The sequence below is a fragment of the Chelonia mydas genome, chromosome 8, assembly GCF_015237465.2.
Source record: "Chelonia mydas isolate rCheMyd1 chromosome 8, rCheMyd1.pri.v2, whole genome shotgun sequence".
NCBI lineage: Eukaryota > Metazoa > Chordata > Testudines > Cheloniidae > Chelonia > Chelonia mydas.
In genome coordinates this window covers 104,996,351-105,019,935 of record NC_057854.1, presented here as the reverse complement: position 1 = coordinate 105,019,935, position 23,585 = coordinate 104,996,351, and the positions used below count along the sequence as shown (strand labels likewise).

The 23,585-nt window shown below is 57.7% G+C and overlaps 1 protein-coding gene across 2 annotated transcripts in view; it reads left to right on the top strand.

Annotated features, from left to right (window-relative positions):
• The first annotated feature begins 18,860 nt into the window (after nucleotides 1-18,860).
• ST3GAL3 (ST3 beta-galactoside alpha-2,3-sialyltransferase 3) overlaps nucleotides 18,861-23,585 on the top strand; it is a 388,593-nt gene continuing 383,868 nt past the window's right edge. Inside the window, exon 1 of one of the 2 annotated variants that reach the window (XM_043520913.1) lies at nucleotides 18,861-19,221. The gene's annotated coding sequence lies outside the window, so the exon portion shown is untranslated. The remainder of the gene's footprint in view (nucleotides 19,222-23,585) is intronic. The other variant, XM_037906926.2, reaches the window with a different exon arrangement.

Genomic DNA, 23,585 nt, shown 5'->3' with positions numbered 1-23,585 from the left:
TGTCCATTTTTGTGAGTGTGTTCTGCATGTGGACTGTTTTCTGCTGTGTAGAAGCACTCTTTTTACTTGCTGTGAACAGGCCATTTCTATGCCCATGAGCCATCGACCAGCCATGCTTTGAGGCAAAGGATTCTGAGATTGGAGTGAAGGATCTTCCTGCTCTCCTGGGAGATGAGAGGAAAAGCAGTATGGAGAGTGATCAGAGAGAACACAGCCAGTTGTATCTGGTAAGGAAACCATGTTTATCTGGGCCACGTCAGAACAATCAGAATAACTCTGGCCCTGTCCTTTCTTATTTTGAGTAGAACTTTAGGTATCAGAGGAGTTGGAGGAACATATACACAAGACCTGGTGGTGAAAGGTATCCCTCAAGGATCGGTGCCCCGTCCTGGTTCTTGAGCAAAACTGGGTGCATTTCCTGTTTATCGCCATGGAAAAGAGGCCTATCTAAAAAGGAATATGTGGTGAAGTATGGTGGAATCTACCTCCCACGCTGGGTCTCGAGAGACATGCCTGCTGAGTATGTTTGTGGTCATGTTCTGAACTCCTGGAAGGTAAGCTGTCGTGATAACCATCTGTGCATACTCCAATTCCAAAGCTTTATAGCCTCGGCTCAGAGGGAGAGGGATCTTGCTCCCCCTTGCTGGTTTATATAAAACATTCATGATGTATTGTCCATCGTAACCTTTACTTGCTTGCCTCTGATTAGTGGCAGAAACTGGAGACAGACACATGCGACTGCTCTGAGTTCCAGGAAGCTGATGTGCAGCGTGGTTTCTTGGGGCATCCACCTGTCCTGAGCTGTGTGGCTGTCTAGATGCGCTCCCCTTCCTAACCAGGAAGCATCTGTCGTTATGACAACTGTTGGGGGAGGGAGAGGGAAGGGGACTCTGGCACACACGTTGTGAGGATCTTTCCACCAATTGAGAGATTCCTTTACAGAAGTGGATGTGGAAAGCACTGTGTGTTTAAACTGTGTCTGCTTGGTGAATAAACCATCCTGAGCCACTCTTAAAGGCATCACTTTTACAGTCGTGTGTGATCTAGAACAAAAGTGCCTGCCACCATGTGCCCTAGTAGCTGAAGACAGTCCCTACCTGGGGTTTGAGGGCTGATCGAAATCATACTGACCAAGTTGGATAGGGACATAAATCTGTGCATTGGGAGGGAGGCTCTCGCTACTACTGAGTCAATATGAGCTCCTGTGAATTCCAGACACCCAACTCCCAATGGGATGCAAACCCCAAATAAATCTGTTTTACTCTGTATGAAGTAAACTCATTATACAGGGTAAACTCATAAATTGTCTGCCCTCAATAACACTGATAGAGAGATATGCACAGCTGTTTGCTCCCCCAGGTATTAATTAATTACCCTGGGTTAATTAATAAGCAAAAGAGATTTTATTAAATATAAAAAGTAGGATTTAAGTGGTTCCAAGTAATGACAGACAGAACAAAGTAAGTTACCAAGCAAAATAAAACAAAACATGCAAGTCTAAGCCTAATACATTAAGAAACTGATTACAGATAAAATCTCACCCTCAGAGATGTTCCAATAAGCTTCTTTCACAGACTGGACTCCTTCCTAGTCTGGGCCCAATCCTTTCTCCGGTACAGTTCTTGTTAGCTCCAGCTCAGGTGGCAGCTAGGGGATTTCTCATGACTGGAACCTCCTTTGTTCTGTTCCACCCCCTTATATAGCTTTGGCACAAGGTGGGAATCTTTTGTCTCTCTGGGTCCCCATCCCTCCTTCTAAATGGAAAAGCACCAGGTTTAAGATGGATCCCAAGCCTTCATTCTTCCTGGCCTGACTCACAGGAAGGCTTGCAAGTAAGCAGCCATTTACAGCCAATTGTCCTAGTTGATGGGAGCCATCAAGATTCCAAACCACCATTAATGGCCCACACTTTGCATAACTAAAATAGGCCCTCAGAGTTATATTTCATATTTCTAGTTTCAGATACAAGACTGATACATTCATACAAATAGGATGACCACACTCAGTAGATTATAAGCTTTGTAATGATACCTTACAAGAGACCTTTTGCATGAAGCATATTCCAGTTACATTATATTCACGCTCCGTAGCATATTTTCATAAACTCATATGGAGTGCCACCTCACAGGGGCACAGGTGTCAAAAAATCTCATTGTTTCTTACTAACTGATCACCAAGAGAAACAAAAGAAGGGAAACGCCTCACCAGGGTCACTCCGAGACACAATTTTGTCCTCAGCCTTTGCCTGCACACCACCCAAAATTCAGAATGGCCTACACTGCTTCTACCTCCATGCACCAGGGAAAGGCAAACTCCTGCGGTGCCACAGATCATACTGGGGTTCAAGTCCTCCCCACAGAAGACTGGTGCTGCCCCAAGGTAGAGAACTTTAAAACCTTGTCAAGTCTCTGGTTGGTTGTTCAGTAATGGTGGATGCATTGTGTGATCTGCTGTGTACACGCAGGTACAATATTTACACCAGGGTGAAATGAGCCTTAGAAAGCTGCAGTCCAGATGCACCAACCTTTGCCACGTCTGCGAACTTAATGCTTGGTTCTCCCTCTCTGGTACTGGGCAAATCCCCAGGTGTTTCATGAGACACCTTAACTGCCAGGCTATTCCAGTGTGGAGAGATTAAACATTTGCCCCCTTCTTCACAGGCCGCATCTGCGAACAGCTTCAGAATGTAAAGTCTACTTATTTGACTTTCTAGCTCGTGCTGGGGCATAGTTCCATGCTAACTCCCTTAGCTGGCTGTAGCTTCACACCAGGTGTGCAGGGTCCTGAGGAACAGACTTACAGGGGTTTGATCTTCACTGAGCTTTCTGGACTTACAAATGTCTGTCTCTTGCATAGTCTTTGAATGGCCTGGTTCTGTCTTCAACCTTGCCGCTCTGCTAGCCGATTGGCCCTGTCATTAATGGTTTACTTTCAAGCTGGCTCTTTTCGCAACATTTATTCCTCCAGCAGGATCAGTCACTTCACTGCTCCTGTCTCGCTTGGTTCCTCAGCAACTTCCTTTCAGGGGTGAGGGCCGTGGAATAGCTGGACCTGTCGTTTGTAGCCACTGCACTGCATCTTGGCCAAACTGCTGTTCAAACACCTGCCTTGAGCCGGAGCAGGTGGGACTCCTGCAGCCTGTCTTGGATGCTGTGGCGAAGTGTGTAGATGCTGTGGTGATGGGCATGACTACAGTGTTTTGCTATCCATCTCTAGCAGCTCTGAGCTAGGGAGAGCCAGTAAATCTGCAAAGAGGAAGGTGGGACCAGAAAGGCTTAACTGTCCACCATTGCGCTGTGTATCGGGGCTGGCAGGAAGAAGGCTGCTGACCACGTTGGTCCTTAGCTCAATTTGCTTCTGGTTAGAGAGTGGGGGAGTGGAGCTGTGTCGCACCTGAGCTGCGGAGATCTGAACGGCACTGAGGAGAGAGATCAGGACCTCGAGAGCCGCGAAGCAGCTGAACGTTTCTCTGCTTCCAGCAAAGCCAAGGGGCCTGGCAGCAGGTCTGCCTTGATCTGGAGTTTTCTGTCTGAAGACCACTAACTAAGCTGTCTCGGCCTTGCTGGACTGGCTGCATGCCCCGGCCCTCTGCAAAGGCAGGGGCAGGATTCCGCCGGTCCCAGAGCCTGTGTCGGGGAGCTGTGTTTGTGCCACACTCCGCCTGGAGAGTGGGTCCTGCAGAGGCTGGAGGGATGGTCAGTACCCTAATGCAGGGCAGTGGCCTATGGCAGAGATGACAGGCTTGTGCAGTCAGAGGGCTCTGGGGTGGGAAATCTCTTCTTTGCTTTTTATAAATATCTCCGCCTTGGTCACAGATGTAAATGATTCAGAACCGCTGGTGTTCAAGGGGACTGGCCGGGAGGCCAAGTCACGGTGGTGCTCCAGTCTCTTGTCTGTCTCCTTCCCAGCAGGGCTCTAACGGGGAACAGCCACGGCAGGAGTGGTGGGTCACTTCCTTTTCCCTGGAGCGTGTTCGGCTGGGGCCAATCCTCTCCCTTTCCCTGAGGGCAGAGCGAGGGCTCCTCCCAGACCAGTGGTTTTCACTTTTTTTCTGGCAACCCAGCTGAAGAAAATTGTTGATGCCCGTGACCCAGTGGAGCAGAGGGGTTTGGGGTGTTGGAGGGGCTCAGGGCTGGGGCAGAGGGTTGCAGGGTGGGGCCAGGAATGAGGAGTTCAGGGTGTGGGAAGGGGCTCTGGGCTGGGGCAAGGGGTTGGGGTGCAGGAGGTGGTCAGGGCTCTGGGGTGGGGCCACAGATGAGGGGTTTGGGGTGCAGGAAGGGGCTCTGGGTTTTTTGACTGGGGCAGGGAATTACGCTGTGGGCTTAGCTCGGGTGGTCCCCGGTCAGTGGTACAGCAGGGGTGCTAAGGCAGGCTTCCTGCCTCTCCTGGCACCGCGGACCGCGCTGTGCCCCGGAAGTGGTTAGTAGCAGGTCCGGCTCTTAGGCAGATGTACTTGAGTGGCTCTGTGCGGCTCTCACCTTAAGGCACCCCCCCCCAGCTCCCATTGGCCAGTTCCCAGCCAATGGGAGTTAGGAGCTGGTGCTAAGGGTGAGGGCAGCGTGTGGAGCCCTGTGGCCTCTTGCCTAGGAGCCAGACCTGCTGCTGGCCGCTTCTCATAGAATCATAGAATATCAGGGTTGGAAGGGACCTCAGGAGGTGATCTAGTCCAACCCCCTGCTCAAAGCAGGACCAATCCCCAATCAAATCATCCCAGCCAGGGCTTTGTCAAGCCTGACCTTAAAAACTTCCAAGGAAGGAGATTCTACCACCTCCCTAGGTAACGCATTCCAGTGTTTCACCACCCTCCTAGTGAAAAACTTTTTCCTAATATCCAACCTAAACCTCCCCCACTGCAACTTGAGACCATTACTCCTTGTTCTGTCATCAGCTACCACTGAGAACAGTCTAGAGCCATCCTCTTTGGAACCCCCTTTCAGGTAGTTGAAAGCAGCTATCAAATCCCCCCTCATTCTTCTCTTCCGCAGACTAAACAATCCCAGTTCCCTCAGCCTCTCCTCATAAGTCATGTGTTCCAGACCCGTAATCATTTTTGTTGCCCTTCGCTGGACTCTCTCCAATTTATCCACATCCTTCTTGTAGTGTGGGGCCCAAAACTGGACACAGTACTCCAGATGAGGCCTCACCAATGTCGAATAGAGGGGAACGATCACGTCCCTCGATCTGCTCGCTATGCCCCTACTTATACATCCCAAAATGCCATTGGCCTTCTTGGCAACAAGGGCACACTGTTGACTCATATCCAGCTTCTCGTCCACTGTCACCCCTAGGTCCTTTTCCGCAGAACTGCTGCCTAGCCATTCGGTCCCTAGTCTGTAGCTGTGCATTGGGTTCTTCCGTCCTAAGTGCAGGACCCTGCACTTATCCTTTTTGAACCTCACCAGGTTTCTTTTGGGCCAATCCTCCAATTTGTCTAGGTCCCTCTGTATCCTATCCCTGCCCTCCAGCGTATCTACCACTCCTCCCAGTTTAGTATCATCCGCAAATTTGCTGAGAGTGCAATCCACACCATCCTCCAGATCATTTATGAAGATATTGAACAAAACCGGCCCCAGGACCGACCCCTGGGGCACTTCACTTGATACCGGCTGCCAACTAGACATGGAGCCATGTCTAGTTGGGTTGCAGCACGGTGTCAGAACAGGTAGGGACTAGCCTGCCTTAGCCGGGCAGCTCCACTGAGGGGTCTTTTAACGGCTCGGTCAGCGGTGCTGACCAGAGCCGCCACAACCCAGTGCCTTCCATTCCGTAACCCGGGTTGCAACCCATGGTTTGAAAACCACTGACCTAGAGGATCTCTAGGAACCAGAAAGCTGCAACATCTTGCAGGGGAGCTGGAGGAGGGCACTGTTCCCCAGAGAGAGACATGACGGCTCTTCTCCCACCCCGCAGCCATGGAAATACTGAGACCTGCCAAAGCACAGAGGAGAAGGAATAGGACATGCATGGGGAGCAGTGCATTGCATTACTGCTGGGATGCAGGCAGGCATCTTGGCAGCCAACACTCCCAGCTACCTATGCCAAAGCTTGCAGGGAGGAAAGAGCCTGGGTGTTCAGTGAGTGGGAAAGTTCGGGTCGTGGGCAAATTCCCAGCCCCACCTGCCCCCTCCAGCTCCTAGCAACTCCTTGGAAATGCCTGTTTCACCTAGGGCTTCTCAGGATTAGCTCGTACTCCAGCTCCCAGTCTCACTGCTCCTTGCCCGTGTGACACTGATCTGCCCTCTGCCACCTCGCTGGGAGCTCTGGGAAGATTGTTCTCCTTCCTTCTCGCCCTGCTCCTTGGTGCTGACCCGGCACCAGCTCTAGCCCCTGGCCTCTGAGGCAGCCTTTCTTCAGCTGATGCGCTCCACGCTCCTGCCATTGCTGAGCAGCCTCCAGCCGGAATGTGCTTGACCTGGATTTTTCTTGCTGCCCTGCTGTTCCCTAGCAGCACGGGATAGGTGCTGTCCTCGAGAGTGGGTGATGCACTGGCGAGGGTGGCATGGGCTGGGTGGGCAGGGGAACGGGACCCCCCTGGCAAAGCCCACCTGTTTCCTCAGCTCTGCCCCACGCTGGGAGCCATGGGCAGCACGGCCAGTTCTCTGCTCGGCATTGGCCAGTGCCCAGCCTCTCAAGGGCTGTGACGCTCCGGCCCAAACCAAAGCTGCTCTCCCAAGGGAAGTGGGCATGACCAGGGGACTCCTCGCCGTGAGGTTATTGACCCGGTGCAATGGCTGCTGGGATCCTGTGTCCTCTGCTGGGGCTTCAAGAAGGATGTGGATAAATTGGAGAGGGGGTCAGAGAAGAGGTTGGATGTTTTCCTACAGATGGGCTCTGGGAGTTGTTTTGGGGCCGTGCTATACAGGGGGGGTCAGACTAGGGGACCTGGACTCTGGCCTGTACAAAATCTCTCTGGGCTTTGCTGCACTGCACGCTTGTGAAATGCTCTAGTGAGTCTGCAGCCACCAAATCCCTCCCAGGTTTGTATTCCCTCTGCAAGCTCAGTATTCGTAGCTGAAAACATCTGTCTGGATCCTGCAGGGGAGGAGGAGACGCTCGGGGGCTGGGACTCGAAGCAGGGGGCAGAACAGCTGCCCTGGAGCCCTGCCCTCTGGCGAGTGCTGAGCTGCCCCATTTGCCCAGCTGTCCTAGTGACAGGCTGATGACCCCACCTCGAGAGGATGGGGGCCCCCCTTGCCTTCAGCCCCCAGGGAAATGGGCTCCCTCTGAGCCTGGCCAGACACCCCCTTCCCTGGAGCCTGGATTCTCCTGTGCGCTGTCACAGTCCAGTTGGTGGAGGGAGGGGAGGTGACATGCTGGGTCTCCCTTCTCAGGTTCCCAGGGCCTGGCCTGTATTTGTCCAGTCCCTCTCCTGGGGGTGGTAGGGCAGCTGCTGCGGGCAGGCCCAGGAGCCGTGTGCGTCTCTCTGCCTGCATGAGGAGCAGACACAAGGCTCCGCTTGTGCTCCCAGGCAGCCCCGTCTTGGGGCCGCAGCAGTCGTGCTCTGTTCCTGCTCATGGAACAGGAAAGCAGCCAGCAGAGACAACCTTCTAGCATGGGCGGGGAGCACGCCGGGTGATCGGGGTGGTTCTAGCCAAGCAGCGCATGACGGGCCTGTCCCCCATGTCCGGGGCTGTGCAATATTGATCCTTCTCTCACAGGGGCGGCTGCAGGATGCAAAGGGGAAACTGAGGCATGTCTTGAGCCTGATACAGGTCACTCAGTGATTGGCAAAGTCAGGACTTCTGGTCTCCTGCTCTATCCCACTAGACTCCCTTCCTCTCCTACAGCCAGGAATAGACCCTCAGGAGCGTGGGTCCCCACTGGCTCTAGCCCACTAGACCCCACAGGCCTCCCAGAGCTAGAGATAAAACCTAGGAGTCCTGACTCCCAGCCCCTGCCCCATGCCCACTTTCACGGCCCGGTCCGACGAGCTTTGTTCTTCCGCTTCAGGCAGCGAGTGCGTCCCCGGGCTCCGGGAGTTGGTGTCTGAACAGAGGGGCCGTTTCCCGACCAGGAGCAGCTCGGCCATGGGTCCGCATGCCTGGCAGGGCTCATGCTGGAGCTGGAGCACCCGAAGGTGCTGATTTCCTCCTGCCCACGCAGCATGATCCCCGGGGGCCAAGCGTGGGCGCAAGCATCAGAAGGCGGGCGCTGAGGCTGGGACCCAGGTGCCTCATCTGGCCCTTCATGGGCCAGTTGCGGAGACTGGCCCTGGTCACAGCCCCTGGGCAGGAGGTGCTGCCCTGTCTGACCCAAGTGTCTCCTCAGTGTGGCAGGCTGGGCAGCCATCAGCCCCTCCCCGCATGGGCTGGTCACAAGACCCATTAGTCCAAGTGACTCAGCCTGACACTGGGAGAAGCCTGTGGCCAAGCCAGATGCGGAGTGAGGTGGGTGCAGTGTGCTGGGCTTGGTGCCAGCCGGAGGAGCGGGCTGGGAGGGGGGAGCTGCCCCTTCTGGGGGGAGAGGGGTGTTGGACCCAGCACTGACCGAACCCACTAGGAACCACGGGGGCCTGTGCCCCAGCCAGGGCTCCACCCACGCCCTGGTGGCTGCGCAGGTCTGTGTTTACTGTGGGTATTTCTGTGCCAGCGCCTGGGGGCAGAGGGGTCTGTGCCATGCACTGAAGGGGATGGGGGCGGGGAGATGGTCGCTGCAGGGTTATGGTACCAGAGCGGGGCTCCAGGAATGTGGGTTCAGTCCCTGGCTCTGCTGTGTGAGCCCCCAAGTCTGGACAGCTCAGCCTGGGGATCCATTGCTGACCACAATGGGGCTGACCCAGCTGTGGCCCCCAGGGGAGAGGGTGAATCCATCAGAGCCGGAAGGGCCTTGTTCCCTTTAGGCTGGGCACAGACATGCTGGGCCGGGGGAGGAAAATGGTCTGGCTGAGTGCAGGGCCAGGGGTTGTGGTGAGCTGGCCAGGTGGCATTTGACAAGGAAGGCCCAGCTCACGGGACTAGTGGGGTGGGACAGGCTGGCATCTGAGATGTCTGTGACGGTGCCCAGCAAGTCAGAGAGATCCCTGATAAACGCCCCTCTCCTAGCTGTGCAACCCAGGGTGATATTAGCACCTGGTGGTGTGGGCTGCGGTTCAGGACTGAGGGACACCAGCAGAGCCCTGCAGGGTGAGGGGAGCCCAGGGCTGGGCGAGCAGGGGCTGCGGGTCGGGGGCGAGGGGAGCCCAGGGCTGGGCGAGCAGGGGCTGCGGGTCGGGGGTGAAGGGGGGCAAGGGGAGCCCAGGGCTGGGCGAGCAGGGGCTGCGGGTCGCGGGCAATGGGGGCGAGGGGAGCCCAGGGCTGGGCGAGCAGGGGTTGCGGGTTGGGGGTGAGGGGGGGCGAGGAAGCCCAGGGCTGGGCGAGCAGGGGCTGCGGGTCGGGGGTGAGGGGGGCGAGGGGAGCCCAGGGCTGGGCGAGCAGGGGCTGCGGGTCGGGGGTGAGGGGGGCGAGGGGAGCCCGGGGCTGGGCGAGCAGGGGTTGCGGGTTGGGGGTGAGGGGGGGCGAGGAAGCCCAGGGCTGGGCGAGCAGGGGCTGCGGGTCGGGGGTGAGGGGGGCGAGGGGAGCCCAGGGCTGGGCGAGCAGGGGCTGCGGGTCGGGGGTGAGGGGGGCGAGGGGAGCCCAGGGCTGGGCGAGCAGGGGCTGCGGGTTGGGGGTGAGGGGGGCGAGGGGAGCCCAGGGCTGGGCGAGCAGGGGCTGCGGGTCGGGGGTGAGGGGGGCGAGGGGAGCCCAGGGCTGGGCGAGCAGGGGCTGCGGGTCGGGGGCGAGGGGAGCCCAGGGCTGGGCGAGCAGGGGCTGCGGGTCGGGGGTGAGGGGGGCGAGGGGAGCCCGGGGCTGGGCGAGCAGGGGCTGCGGGTCGGGACCGAGGGGGGGCGAGGGGAGCCCAGGGCTGGGCGAGCAGGGGCTGCGGGTCGGGGGCGAGGGGAGCCCAGGGCTGGGCGAGCAGGGGCTGCGGGTCGGGACCGAGGGGGGCGAGGGGAGCCCAGGGCTGGGCGAGCAGGGGCTGCGGGTCGGGGGCGAGGGGAGCCCAGGGCTGGGCGAGCAGGGGCTGCGGGTCGGGGGTGAGGGGGGCGAGGGGAGCCCGGGGCTGGGCGAGCAGGGGCTGCGGGTCGGGGGTGAGGGGGGCGAGGAAGCCCGGGGCTGGGCGAGCAGGGGCTGCGGGTCGGGGGCGAGGGGAGCCCAGGGCTGGGCGAGCAGGGGCTGCGGGTCGGGGGTGAGGGGAGCCCGGGGCTGGGCGAGCAGGGGCTGCGGGTCGGGACCGAGGGGGGCGAGGAAGCCCGGGGCTGGGCTAGCAGGGGCTGCAGGTCGGGGGTGAGGGGAGCCCGGGGCTGGGAGTTGGGGTTGAAAGGTGTTGGCAGGGTTGAGAGGAGCCCGGGGCTGGGCGAGCAGGGGCTGTGGTCGGGACCGAGGGGGGCGAGGAAGCCCGGGGCTGGGCTAGCAGGGGCTGCGGGTTGGGGGTGAGGGGAGCCCGGGGCTGGGAGTTGGGGTTGAAAGGTGTTGGCAGGGGTGAGAGGAGCCCGGGGCAGGGGTTGAGGGGCCTGGGAAGAGGAGGGAAATGCACGGCTGGAGGTGGGACTCAAGGAGTGTGTCTGCATAATAATAAGATGGGCTGCTTGGAGGGCAGGCGCCGCTGGCGAGCGAGCGTGACGGACGGGGAGTTGGACGGAGCTGGGGGCAGCTCCTGGCAGCACTCGCTGGCCTGGCAGCCCCGCTTTGTCCCGTGGCTCGGGGCAGCGAGCGCTCCTGGAGCAGAGGCCCAGCGCGAGGCCCTGCTCTCAATAGCTCCTTGTGCACGGCTCTAGGCTGAAACGCCCGTTTCCCGTTCGCTGGGGGAGGGGCAGGTGCGGTCTCTGAGCTACCTGGGCCCGAGCGTGTTGGCTCGGGGTGGAGAGATGCAATGTGCGAGTCAGCAGAGCTTGGCTGCCCCTCAGCGCCTCCGCTCCCAGGGCCCGTGGCCGCCCTGCCCCTGGGCGGCCCAGGCCCGTAGCCAGTCGCCAGGCTCTGCTGTCCAGGGCCCCGGTGAGGTCAGGGAGCGACGAAGCGCTGCTGAGGCTGGGGTGGGAGCAGGCGCTGGCCTCGAGCGAACCCTGCAGGAGCTCGCCGCGGGGAGCAGAGCTCCAGGTGAGTGTGTGCCTCGGTCTGCCCCTCCATCCAGCCGGGTCCTGAGGGACGAGAGGCTGCAGCCTTGGCATGAGCTGTGCCAGCAACTTCCTGCCTGCCCGGTGCCACCCAGGCTGGGCAGGAACGTGCCAGGATCATCCGGCTGCGTGTCTGTCCCTCCTGTGCCCCATCCGTGGCATGGACTAGCCTGGTCTCCCCTGGGCTGCGCGGTTTTGGCCTGATCCCGGGAGCTGGGTTTGGGGTGCGGGTGCTGGCTGGTGCTGGGGGGCCGGTGACTCAGGCGGCCAGAGTGGGTGGCCTGGTGCCTGCTGGCCGTAAGCGGCCAGTGACTCTGTGACATGCTGCTAGAATGTCCCTGAGCTGCCGGGAAGGGTTACCCCCCCCCTGACATAATGGGCATGTGGCTCTCGGGGCTGGACCAGGAGACGGGCGGTCTGGACCGTGGGGGCCTGGCCCTGCTCTTTATTGGATCCCCCCTCCCGCGTCAGGGCCCTGATGTGCCAGGTGCTGCACAGCACACGAGTCCCTGCCATGGCCTCCCTCCGCGGCGCCCTGCCCGTCAGCGTCACGGGGCAGCGACGCAGCCGGTCCTGGGCTGCCTGCGGCTTCCTGTGCCAGGAGTCCGGAGCGGGTGGGGGGCTGCGGAGGGCTCGGTGTCAGGCTGATGCCCATGGTGCTGGGCCCGCCCTGGGTCCCCGGCTGAGCTGACTCTTGGCTCCGCCAGCCAGGTCTTGCCAGCTGCTCCTTTTTAATCCTCTCCCCTGGGCCCTGGACGTGCCGGTTGCCATGGTGTGAGAGCTGGTTCCTCTCCAGCCCCGCCCCATGCTCCCACACGCCGCAGGCCGGAGCTGGCTGGCTTGGGGGCTGCTGCGGGGAGCCCAGGGGAGCTGACCCCAACCCCAGTGTAGCAGGGGCTGCAAGCCACCAAAGGTGGGGGAAGCTCTGCCTCCCCCAGCCCAGCCCCTGTAGGGTCACCCCCCACTGCGCTGTGGGAGGGAAGCCGCCGAACTGTCAGGACATGGGGAGGGCAGGAGCCCGCAGGGAGCAGAGGGGGATGGGCGCTGCAGGGGCTCTGAAGCTAACCACAGAGATGTGGGGGCCGGGCAGTGGGGCCAGGTCCTCCGTTCGGTTTCTTTCTTTAAGCACCAGGCCCCGCCTTGCTCCCTGACACCCCCCCCCCCCCCGGTAATTACTGAACATAGTAGGGCCCGGCCATGGGCATCAGGCACCAGGGCATAGGGTGCCATACTGGGGTAACAGAACACGGGGTGATGGGATGTCTGGGGGGGGTGGAGGGTGCCAGGCTATAGGCTGGGGTCATGGGGGGTGCCAGGGCATAGGCTGTGTGTGTGGGGGGGGGTGCCAGGGTGTAGGGTGGGGGTGCTGCGCTGGGTGTGGGGGGTGCCAAGGGATTGGCTGGGTGGGTGGGGTGGTTGTGCTGGGTGTGGGGTGGTGGTGCCAAGGGATTGGCTGGGTGGGTGGGGTGCTGCACTGGGGGTGGGGGGTGCCAGAGTGTATGCTGGGGGTGCGGAGAAGCTGTGGTAGGGGTGACAGGGTGTGGGGTGGGGGGTGCTGTGCTGGGTGTAGGGGTGCCAGGGCATAGGCTGGGGGGGGCTGTGCTTGGTGGGCGGGGGCCGGGCATTGTCTGGAGCGGTGGGGTGCCAGGTTGGGGGTGGGGGACACCGCTGTGCTGGGGGCCGCTAAAGCGCAGAACTTGTTCCCCGTCTGTGCTGACCAGGCTGGCAGCCAAACCTGTTCAATAGTGGGGTTCAAAGGTGGGGGGTGACCCAGTTCCCCTCACTCTGGGGCGAGGGCGGGGCTGCTCCCTTCAGAGCCGGGCGGGGGAACTCTAGGCACGTCCCACCTGTGGCCCCACTTTGTGGGCTCACCCCGGGAGGGCCCCTCTGTCTCACCCCACAGCAGCGAGAGCAGAGTCGTGGGGCTCCTGTTCCGGGCAGATGAGCCGAAGGGGCAGGAAGCCCCCGCCTGTCCCTGCTGAGTCCCCCAGACTCTTTTGGCGGCCCCCTCGGCAGAGCCCATAGTAGCCCAGTCCTGCCGCGTTGCCAGCAGGGACAGCTCCTGCGATAGGTGCGTTCAGAGCCCGGGGCTCTGGGGTGCCCCCCACTCGGCAGCCGCCTGTCTGAGAACTGGGGGTGATGGTGAGTAGCCATGGCAACAGCGCCCAGCGCATCCCTGGGGCCAGCTGTGCGTGCGGTGAGCGGCTCCGAGGCGGCTGGCGAGGCCCGGCTGCCTGCAGGTGCCAGGCTCTCTGTGCGGCCCACTTTGTGATGGCCCTGGGCCCAAGCATGGGGTGGCGGGGGCGTGAGGCCTCTGCACTGCTACCCCCATCCCTTCCAAAACGAGGGGCTGAGTGTCCAGTGTGTCCCCTCTCGGCTGTGGCTGACCCACCGTGGGCATTGCTGGCCGCCCGCCCGCTGGGCTGGAATCTAGACCAGCAGTGCCAGGTAAGGCCCTGCCTCCGGGCGGCTCTGCCCGTCGCGGTCATCAGCGTGCAGCTGCGCGCTCCCCGGGCAGCCAAGGGTCCGACTCCGGCAGGGAGTCAGGCCGCAGAACACCACTTGGGACTGAGCCTTTCCCAAGCTGGGGAGCTGGCTCCTTTCTCTGGGGCGGCGTGGGGCCCGCGGGCTCCTTGGCTGGCGCTCCCACGCCTGCTGTCGGGGAGCCAGAGCAGGAGTGGTGGAGCTCTGAGCGGACGTGGGGCAGCAGTGGAAGGGACTGGGACCCATCTGAGGGCCTGGCTGGAGCCAGCCTGCGACAGTGCTGTGGCCAGCCGGCGCTCAGCCTCCCGAGGACACGTTTGGCTCTGTTTGCGTCTAATCACACTAATTGCTCTCCGGCTGCAAAGCCCTTGGGGCAGGGCCGGTGCTGTGTGTACTGATGGCCTGCTCCCCTGGGAGGCGCTGCGCAGCCGGGTGTTAGCGGTTCTTGCTGCTCCAGCACCAGCCTGTTGCCCTGGGGGTGCCCCTGCTCTGGTTTAATTCGCTGCGAGCCTCCCCTCGTCTGCCGGAGACAACGGGTCCCGCTTGCCAAGCTTCTGCTCCCGAGCCGCTGCCGTGGAAATCGCAGGCCGGGACAGGCCGCCACGTGCCAATTAGTTTGAAAGGGCTTTGAGGCATCTAGAGGAAAGCCTCAGAGATGGGGGGTGGAGGGTGCGTCCCCCCATTTGGGACAGCTTTGCAGAAGGGGTGGCTTGGGCTGGGCCCGGTGTCCCGTCCACTCCTGTGTTCTGGTGAGTTACTCAGTCCCGTGATCAGGGCAAAGGCAGCAGACGGGCTTTCACTGTGTGTGGGGGTGGGTGGGCTGCACGTCCTGCACCCAGCCGGGGCCCCAGGGGAGGTCCCTCCCGAGAGAGCCCAGGAGAGAGTTAGCGGAATGCATGGGAGAGCGTGACCCCTAGAGATTTAGGAACTCGTTGGTGCAGACGGGTCTCTTTGGCTGGGCGGGATGCTCTGCTCTGGGAATTGCGCTGTGAAGATTCTGTGCAGGAGGAAGTCCTTCTCTGTGGTTTGTGGTTAAGGTTCGAGATGTTCTGAGGTTGCATTGAACCAGTAAAGCTCAAGGATAGTCAGGGGCTAGGTTGGCTGCTGGTGACTTTGGAGCCGTGGTAAAGGTTGATTAGGGTCACATTCGCATGGGTGGCCATTTGGGATGGTTTAATGTGAACATAGGGGACAGTGATTTAGTGTAGGCTCTGACCTGGCTTGTGATGGGGGCTGAGGCTGGGATTATAGTTGGACTGGGGTAAGATCGGGGGCCTGATTACTTTTTCCGCTAACTGCGCCAGCTGGGAAGGAGAAAGAAGTGCTGGTGGTGGTTTTCTAAATTCCTGGGCAGTACTCGGGTACTGCGATGGCAGGCGTCTCATTGGTGGTAGGGGGGTGAGGGCCAGGGTTTCTGGGCAGATAGCGATCATCATGCTTTGGGCATGGGTTCTGGTTTTGGCTGGCTGGGCCTGTGGTGGCTTTGGTCTGAATTGTGTTTGTGGGACTCTCTCAATGTCTGGGGCAGGAGCCTAGCCGTGGTTAACTGGGGCGTGGCTTGACTGGGGTGTGGGTTCTCGCTGTGGTTGTGGCTGTGCGGGTTGCTGACGGCTTTCGCAGCTGGGGATGTAAAGCCGTCGTCCTGAGCTATTTGTGAGTACAGCTCCCCTGGCTGGGGAGTAAACTGGAGCTGGGGGCCCCTGTGGGACCTACGTTCAGTGAGCGCCATGTGGCTGCCCGAGATGCAGGTTCCCTATTTCTGTCTCTGCTGCCTGCGTTTCACAGGTGGTCCTTGGAGAGCTGAACAGACAGGTCTGCCCCCCCCACCCCCCCCAGCACTGCTCGGAGCCCACAATCACTGAATGGTCCTGGCTGGGGGGTCCCTGGCTCCTTTTGCTTCTGGGTCCTAGTGCGAGGACTGGTTCAGAGTAATTGTGCCGTGGTGCTCTGGCCTTTGCTAGCAGAAGCTGCCCGGCCTCACCACCTGCTCCTGCGTCGTCCAGCAGTAAATATCGTGCCACCTCTCACCCACTCATCGGGCACCTGGGCTGCCCCACGCCGCTGCTGGCCCCTTCTTCTGCCCTCATCACAACAGCCTCTGCAGCAATTGATGAGACCCCTTGTGGCCTTGGCCCCTGCTGAGACATGCTGGGCACACGCAGAGACTCACATGCCTGGGCCAGAGGCACGTGTGACCCCAGGCAGACGGACCCCCCCACACCAGCGGGTGACGGGCTTGGGCAGTGTGATGCTGCACCGTTGTTTATTTCTAGTGCACAAAAGTATGCCAGGCGCCTCCCAGGAAGGGGGCCTGCTTCAGGGAATGCCGGGTGGGAGGCCGTGAGCTGCTGGGGAGGGGCTGGCAGGGCGGGGGGACCACGCACAGCTGGGCCATGGCCGGGGTGAGGGGAACGCTAGGCTCCAGTGGGGTGCGTTGGTTTAGTGACGGTGTGTAGAATGAGGAAGATGAGGCAGAGCACGTGGCTGCTAATGGGATGGAGCCCGACCTCTCTGTGCAGCGGATTCACGTATGGGCCAGGTCAGTGCTCGCCAGGTCGTTTCTGACATTTCTGGGCCGTGCCAAGGGACTGGTTGGCTGTCCCAGCACAGAGGTGAGGACTGAATGAACCTCTCTTGTCCTAGGCAGCGCCCCCCAGGACAGGGGAGAGGCAGCATGTGGAGGGACTTTCCCTGCCTTGGCTCTGGAAGCGACCCCAGGTTGCCTTCTCCCTCGCTGTCCCCACAGCACCTTGCGCTGGCCCGGAACACACCATGGCTGGAGCTGTGCTGACAGCAGCTGTGGCAGGAAAGAGGAAGCGGTTCCTCTGTCTGCTCCCTGCTTCTGGCAGCCACACGCAGGCTGCGGACGCTTCCTGTCTGCACTAGCCAGAACCTGCAGCAGAACCAGCCCCGCTGGCTGCATGGCTTCCAGAGGACAGGGCCGTGCCCCCACTGACACTGGGCTCTCTGCCGCGGGAGAGACAACAGCGGGCATTGGCTGGCAGCTGCTGCGTGCACAAGTGGGACCTGCCTGTCAAAAAGCTCTGAATGGAGCCGCCAGCCACGGGGCTTCCACTTGCCAAGAGAGTCAGAGTGGGTGTGAGCCAGGTGACATCCAGTGGATTGAAGTCAGCAGCCACCTCTTGAATTCTCCTGCTGGGCCCTGGAGCCCCTGGATCTGTGAGACCAGCGGGCGGCGCCTTGCTGACAGCAGCCCCCAGGGTGTGTGTGGGGCAGAGTGGGGCAATAATGCCAGGCCCTCCTGGGTTGCAGTCACAGTAATGCAGGGAGTCCTGCACTCTCCTTACTCGAAGTGTGAGGCCGGAGCGCTAGGGGCTGCAGACTGAGTGCACACTCACACACACCTTGTGCACACTGGGTGCACACGTACGCCTTGTGCACGCTCACCTTCGCTGTTGTGCAAGTGCAGCTGCTACAGGAGGGGCCCGGCTGGGACCCTGCAGGGCTGGGTGCAAGGATCCCCAGGAACCGTCCCTGCAGCCCCCTGACCCTGGCTCTCCCCTTCCCACTCTGCTCTGTCCCTTGCCCACCAATGAAGATGACCCCAGCTGGGCTGCTCATCTCCCTGCCCACAGCATGGGTGAAGGGCTGTTAAGAGACACTCTCTCTGCTCACCTGTACAGGCAGCCGAGGTGCACACGCTTCACGGTGCACTGACCCCTCTGCTGAGCCAGGCAACATGCTGACTGAAGACAGTGGCACCAAGCGCTGGGAGGAGCCTGGCAGCTCCCTGGTGCCCTCCTGGATCTGCATGTGTCATAAATATAAAGGGAAGGGTAAACACCTTTAAATCCCTGCTGGCCAGAGGAAAAACCCTTTCACCTGTAAAGGGTTAAGAAGCTAGGATAACCTCACTGGCACCTGACCAAAATGATCAATGAGGAGACAAGATACTTCCAAAAGCTGGCGGGGGGCGGGAGGAAACAAAGGGTTCTCTCTGTCTGTGTGATGCTTTTGCCGGGACCAGAGCAGGAATGCAGGTCAGAACTCCTGTAAAGTAATCTAGCTAGATATACGTTAGATTTTGTTTTGTTTAAATGGCTGATAAAATAAGCTGTGCTGGAGGGAATGGATATTCCTTTTTTTGTGTCTTTTTGTAACTTAAGGTTTTGCCTAGAGGGATTCTCTGTGTTTTGAATCTGATTACCCTGTAAGGTATTTACCATCCTGATTTTACAGAGGGGATTCTTTTACTTCAATTAAAATTCTTCTTTTAAGAACCTGATTGCTGTTTCATTGTTCTTAAGATCCCAGGGTTTGGGTCTGTGTTCACCTATGCAAATTGGTGAGGATTATTATCAAGCCTTCCCCAGGAAAGGGGGTGTAGGGCTTGGGGGGATTTTGGGGGAAAAGACGTTTCCAAGCGGGCTCTTTCCCTGTCATATAGCTGTTAGACGCTTGGTGGTGGCAGCAATAAGGTCCAGGGACAAAAGGTAAAATAGTTTGTACCTTGGGGAAGTTTTAACCAAAGCTGGTAAGAATAAGCTTAGGGCGTTTTCATGCAGGTCCCCACATCTGTACCCTAGAGTTCAGAGTGGGGAAGGAACCTTGGCAGCATGGCAGGGCTGGATCTGACCTGGGGCACTGCAAGCAGGATGTGGCAGGAGCTGGGCACTTGCTTCCTGTGGGGCACCTGTTCCCGTCATGCAAGTGCTGGCAGTGCAGTCTCTGCACCAGGCATAGGTGCAGGCAGCCCCTGCCCAGAGGGCTCACATGCCACTGCATGGGCAGAAAGGACCGATGCACGGCGGGAGGATCCTCTCTGAATTCAGTCTGCGGGCGTCTTCCCCGCCCGTGGGCGTCAGGGCAGAAGTGAGACTTAAGGAGGAGCTTGGATGCATCCCTCCCTACAGTCTCCATTCTCCCCCTGCCAGGATTGCAGTCCTGCAGGCTGCTGAGTGGCTAACCCACAGCTGTAGTCTTGCCCAGCCCGTGGTGGGAGTCGTGCCGCTCCCCCTTGCCTGGTTCGCTTGTTGCATCTCCAGGCGCCCAGCCCCCACCAACCAAAGGTCCCATGCTCCTGGAGAGTCGGCATGGCAGATCTGCTCCTTTGCGCAACAATAGCAATACTGAGCATCACGTACTGTGTTGCGGGCATGAACGTACCTGGCTCCCAGCAGGTCAGATACAGCCTGCAAACCCGCGCAGCTCCACTATTACAAGGGCACCGGGATTAACACGCTCCGTGTTTGTCTCGGGAACGATCACCCCTTCTCTCCTGGGTGATTCTTGTTTCCCGGCTGGTAAAGTGCAAAGGCTGAAGCGACCCCTTTTGCACCTGCAGCTGGGCAGTTCCTGTAGCTGCCGCTCTTGCTGGGCTCCAGAGGGTCAGTGGGATCATTTTTCTGCCATGGATTAGCAATTTTTCTCTCTCTCTCTCTCTCTCTCAGCTGCCAGGGTAACAGATACAGCAGCATGACTTCAGTCAGCCCACTCCTGGGGCTATTTTTAGGTCTGCCTGGGCTGATGAACAGGAGATGAAATGACAATCTCTCTCTCAGTCCTCAGCTGCCTTTCACCGCCCGTGCACCAGGATTACAAACTGAAGGTTGGCTGCCCGTTGCCAAGAGGGAAGCGCTGGAGTCCAGGTGAGGCTGGGACACGACAGCTTGGGTATGAGATCACTGCTGGAGCATGAAAAGGGACGCTCCTGATCTGGAAAGGAAGAACAAACTGTAATAGCAACATTATCTGCCATAGATCTACTGCGTACGTGTGTGCATGGCAGAAATGCCCAACCCTGCAGTGTCTGTTCTATCGTTACGGAAGGTTTCTGGTGCCCATGAGTCAGAGGAGGGAAATCCAGCTGTGTAATGTGTGTGGTTTGAATGTGTCTTATGGTGGCTGGGCATTAATTAGAGCTGATCACATAGCACACCAAGTGGGTTGAAAATATTGTTGGGGATAAATGTGGCGAGTTCTCTCTGCTGCTGGTTGTGGGGAAGTGGGATTTGCTACTCATGGTGGCTGCAGCTTGGAGGGAGTGTTTGTGAATCCCTGCAGTTTCACAGGTTCTGTCACCAGTGACTGTTTTATCGGAAGTGCTTGTGTGAAACTGTTTGGCATTCTCCTTTTCAAAGAGTCATGCAGTGAGCAGAAACAATACCATGTGACTTACATCGCAGGCTACCAATAGCCCAGGGCAGGGAGTCGAAGTGAAGAGTTCTTGGACATTCCTTACGGGGCTGTTTGTCCTGGTAAGGCTTCCAGGCCTCAGACCCATGCAAATATTAAATTCCCCTCTGGGTGCTGGGTAAAGTCCAAGCACTTCCCTCCTGGCTGCCTCTGAAGTTGGAGGAACATGGATTTCAGGAGGGGAAGATAGTCTGGGCATCTGTCGGCAGTCATTGCCAGCTCTCCTCAATTGTGGTCACAATAACCAAAGCCTCTCCTCAGGGCACATGAGCCTGATGGGGAGATGTTCGTACTAAAGGCCTCCAGGGAAACAGTTTGCTCAGGAGGGCCCGTGTGCAGTTTGGAACAATCCTCATTTTACAAATGACAAGTCATTCTGTAACAAACCAGAGAGGGTTCAGAGGCAGTACGAGAAATCAGGCCAGGTGAGATGGTTACTGGATCTGTTCAAAGGACATTAAAGGTCCATACATGACTCCATCGGCTATGCTTTCCATCTCCTAACACGGGTCAATGTGCCGCATGCCCATTGACGGTATACAGATAGCTCGGAGGGAGCCATGCTATTAGTAGAAGCAGCTATGTACATTTTCTTTCCTCGGCATGGAGTACGCTGCCCAGGTACTGTGTACTATTCCAGGATGGGGAAGTCCACCTGGGGATGCAGTGGGGAAGAATTTGGAAGGATGCAATGCTGGACACAGAGCTTAGATATCAAGGTGAGAGAGAAACTAAAAATACCAGACAGAGAGAGGGAGCAAATCCTGTCTCCTGCCACATGCATGGTCCTGGTGACAGAGGAACCTGTGTTGTGCTGAGGACAGGGGAATAGAGGTAGGACTTGGGGAACTTTCTCAGGGTGCCTTGGAGCTCAGAAATGAGCTCAGTTGAGGGATTTTTGTTCACAGCAAGGACTATATTGCTGCCCTTCGGGGATCAGGTGTATTCCTGGGGAGAGGGAGGGGATATTCTACAGAATTTTACCCAGCCCTGTTCACTGGGGTATTTGAGCACTGTCCAAAAATGCTTTGTGACATGATTCACATGTGCCAAATGTGACATGTCCCTTCTCTCCCATGGGCAGAATTCTATGTGTAACGTGGGATGTTGCTTTGGTTTTTAGCAATTAGACATTGTGACAAAGCTCTGTCCTTGCCTCCATGGGTCCCACATTTTCTGGCTGATTTTGCTAGCCTCAGAGGCTCACTGTGACCCTCCACGTAACCCTTCTCTCTCTAGAGACAAGGGTCACAGTCTACTAAGCCATTTTCATCATAAGCCAGCGAGGGAGGTGAGGAGAAGTTATCCTTCCTTGCACAGTCTCTGTTGTCTCCCAGTCTCAGTGATTAATCAGGGGGCAATGGTGGAGGGGGGGGAGCCCGGGCCCACCCTCTACTCCAGGCTCCAGCCCAGGGACCCCACAGCAGCCCTCACTTCCTCAAGCTCCACTTCACCCTTACCTCAGAGCCTCCTTCCTCATGCCTGATATGGTGTGTACTGCTCAGTCTCTCCAACAGCACAACTTCCTCCCACAGCTCCTGACATGCACCCCCACCTGACTGACTGGGAGGCTTTTAACTAGTTTCAGCCAGCCCCTGATTGGCTTCAGGTGTCCCAATCAACCTAGCCTTCTCCCTGCCTTCTGGAAAGTTCTTAATTGGCCCCAGGTGTCTTAATTGACCTGGAGCAGCTGCCATTTCACTTATCCTGGTAGCAGGGATTTGTTTAGCCTGGAGCTAATATATCTATCTCCCACTACTTTTCTATAGCCATCTGGCCTTGCCCCGTCACAGCATACATTCTGCTCTGTGTTTATATCTGGGAAGGCTGGTTGGAGAAGGGCCTGGCACTGGGAGCAGTAGGTGGCAGTTTTGAGGGGCTTCTTTGGTTCTGGGGGAGCTCATTTCATGATCTGGAGCAGGCCCCCAAGGAAACGCTGTCTGCAACACAGACAAGCTTTACCCTTGTGTTAGACAGTCCTGTTGTTCCTGACAATATCGAAAAATTGGAAGGGATTGAAAGAAGAGCTACAAGGATGATTTAAGGTCTGGAAAACCTGCATTGCAGTAAGAGACGAAAGGAGCAGAATCTATTTAGTACATTCAAAAGGTTCAATGGTGGCTTGATCAAAGTCTGTTGCAGTCAGTTGCTGGCTGTGTGTGTTCTCCCTGCATGCTGCACTGGCTGTGGCCAGAGACCCCACACAGCAGGCTCTGATCCAGCTGCCCCAAAGACCACAAGCGCTCGGCCAGGTTTGTTGCCCATGGAGCACACTCCTAGCTCCCCGGATCAATGTCTACACATACACTAGTATGTGTGACAATGGACGCTGCTCCCTGAATGCTGGGACTTTCCATTCCCCCCTTGGCCGGACAAAGACACCCCCTGGGAGACCCGTCTTTATACCCCAGCACAAACAAGTTACACATTGCCCCGCTGGCATGCTTAGTTACCACCCTTCTACATGTTGGTTCGATCAAAACATCTCTATCCAGCATGCTGTCAGCCTGACCTTCTCTCTAAGAGGGGTCAGCGTGTCCTTGTATCCTCTTTGGGGAGTGTGTTTACACCCTAACCTTGGTTTGGGGTGTTCTGGTGTCGCCCTTCTGCAATGTGTTCATGTGACTACTTCGTGCCTAGCAGTACTTGTCTGCAATGCCCGCCCTGATCTTGCCAAGTTCATGTATTGGACAGTGACCCTGCAAGCAGGCATCTGCTTTGTAACGGGGCAGGACCTGACTTTAGTTTGGCTCTTAGGCTTTGTACCAGGCCCTTATACTCGGCCTCAAGTCTCAGGCTGTCTTTCTACTACATCGGTAAGTACCGACATGGGGAGAGAGAGCTCCTTAATCTAGCAGACAAGACCAAACAAGCTCCAATGGCTGGAAAATGAAGATAGCCAGATTCAGACTGGAAATAAAGCCCAAATGTTTAACAGTGAGAACAAGTAATCCCTGGAATGACTTACCAATGGAAGGGGTGGATTCTCTGTCACTTTGTCTTTCAATCAAGACCATTTCTAAAACCTATGCTTTTGCTCCACTACAAATTTCTGAGATCAGCGAAGGAATCACTGGATCAGGTTCTAGTACCTGTGCTTTGCAAGAGGCCAGACTAGATGAAAATAGTGGTTTCTTGAAAACGTTAGAATGGCCACATGGGGTCAGACCAAGCTCAGTATCTTGTCTCCAACAGTGGCCAGTGCCAGATGCTTCAGAGGAAATGAACAGAACAGCAATTATTGAGTGATCCATCCCCTGTCGTCCAGTCAGAGGCTTAGGGACACCCACAGCATGGGGCTGCATTTCTGGTCATCTTAGCTAATAGCCATTGATGGACCTATCGTCCATGAACTTATCTATTTCTTTTTTGAACCCAGTTATACATTTGGCCTTCACAACATCTGCTGGCAATGAGTTCCACAGGTTGACCGTGCATTGTGTGAAGAAATACTTCCTTTTGTTTGTTTTAAACTTTCTGCCTGGTTCTTGTGTTATGAGAAGGAGTAAATAACACTTCCTTATTCACTTTCTCCACACCAGTCTTGATTTTATAGATCTATGTCATACCCCGCCTTAGTTGTCTTTTCTAAACTGAACAGTCTGTCATTTTAAATCTCTCCTCTTACGGAAGCTGTTCCATACCCCTTTTTTTTTTTTATTGCCCTTCTCCCAATTCTAATGTAAGCAGAGTCTGAATGATCTTTCCCCTGACATCTAGTGATGAGCTGTGGAAGGGGACTTCAGGAGCTGGTCTCATTTGCATGGGCACATCCACCCTTCCTAGGTGCTCAGCATGATGGGATTGCTTGCCCAAA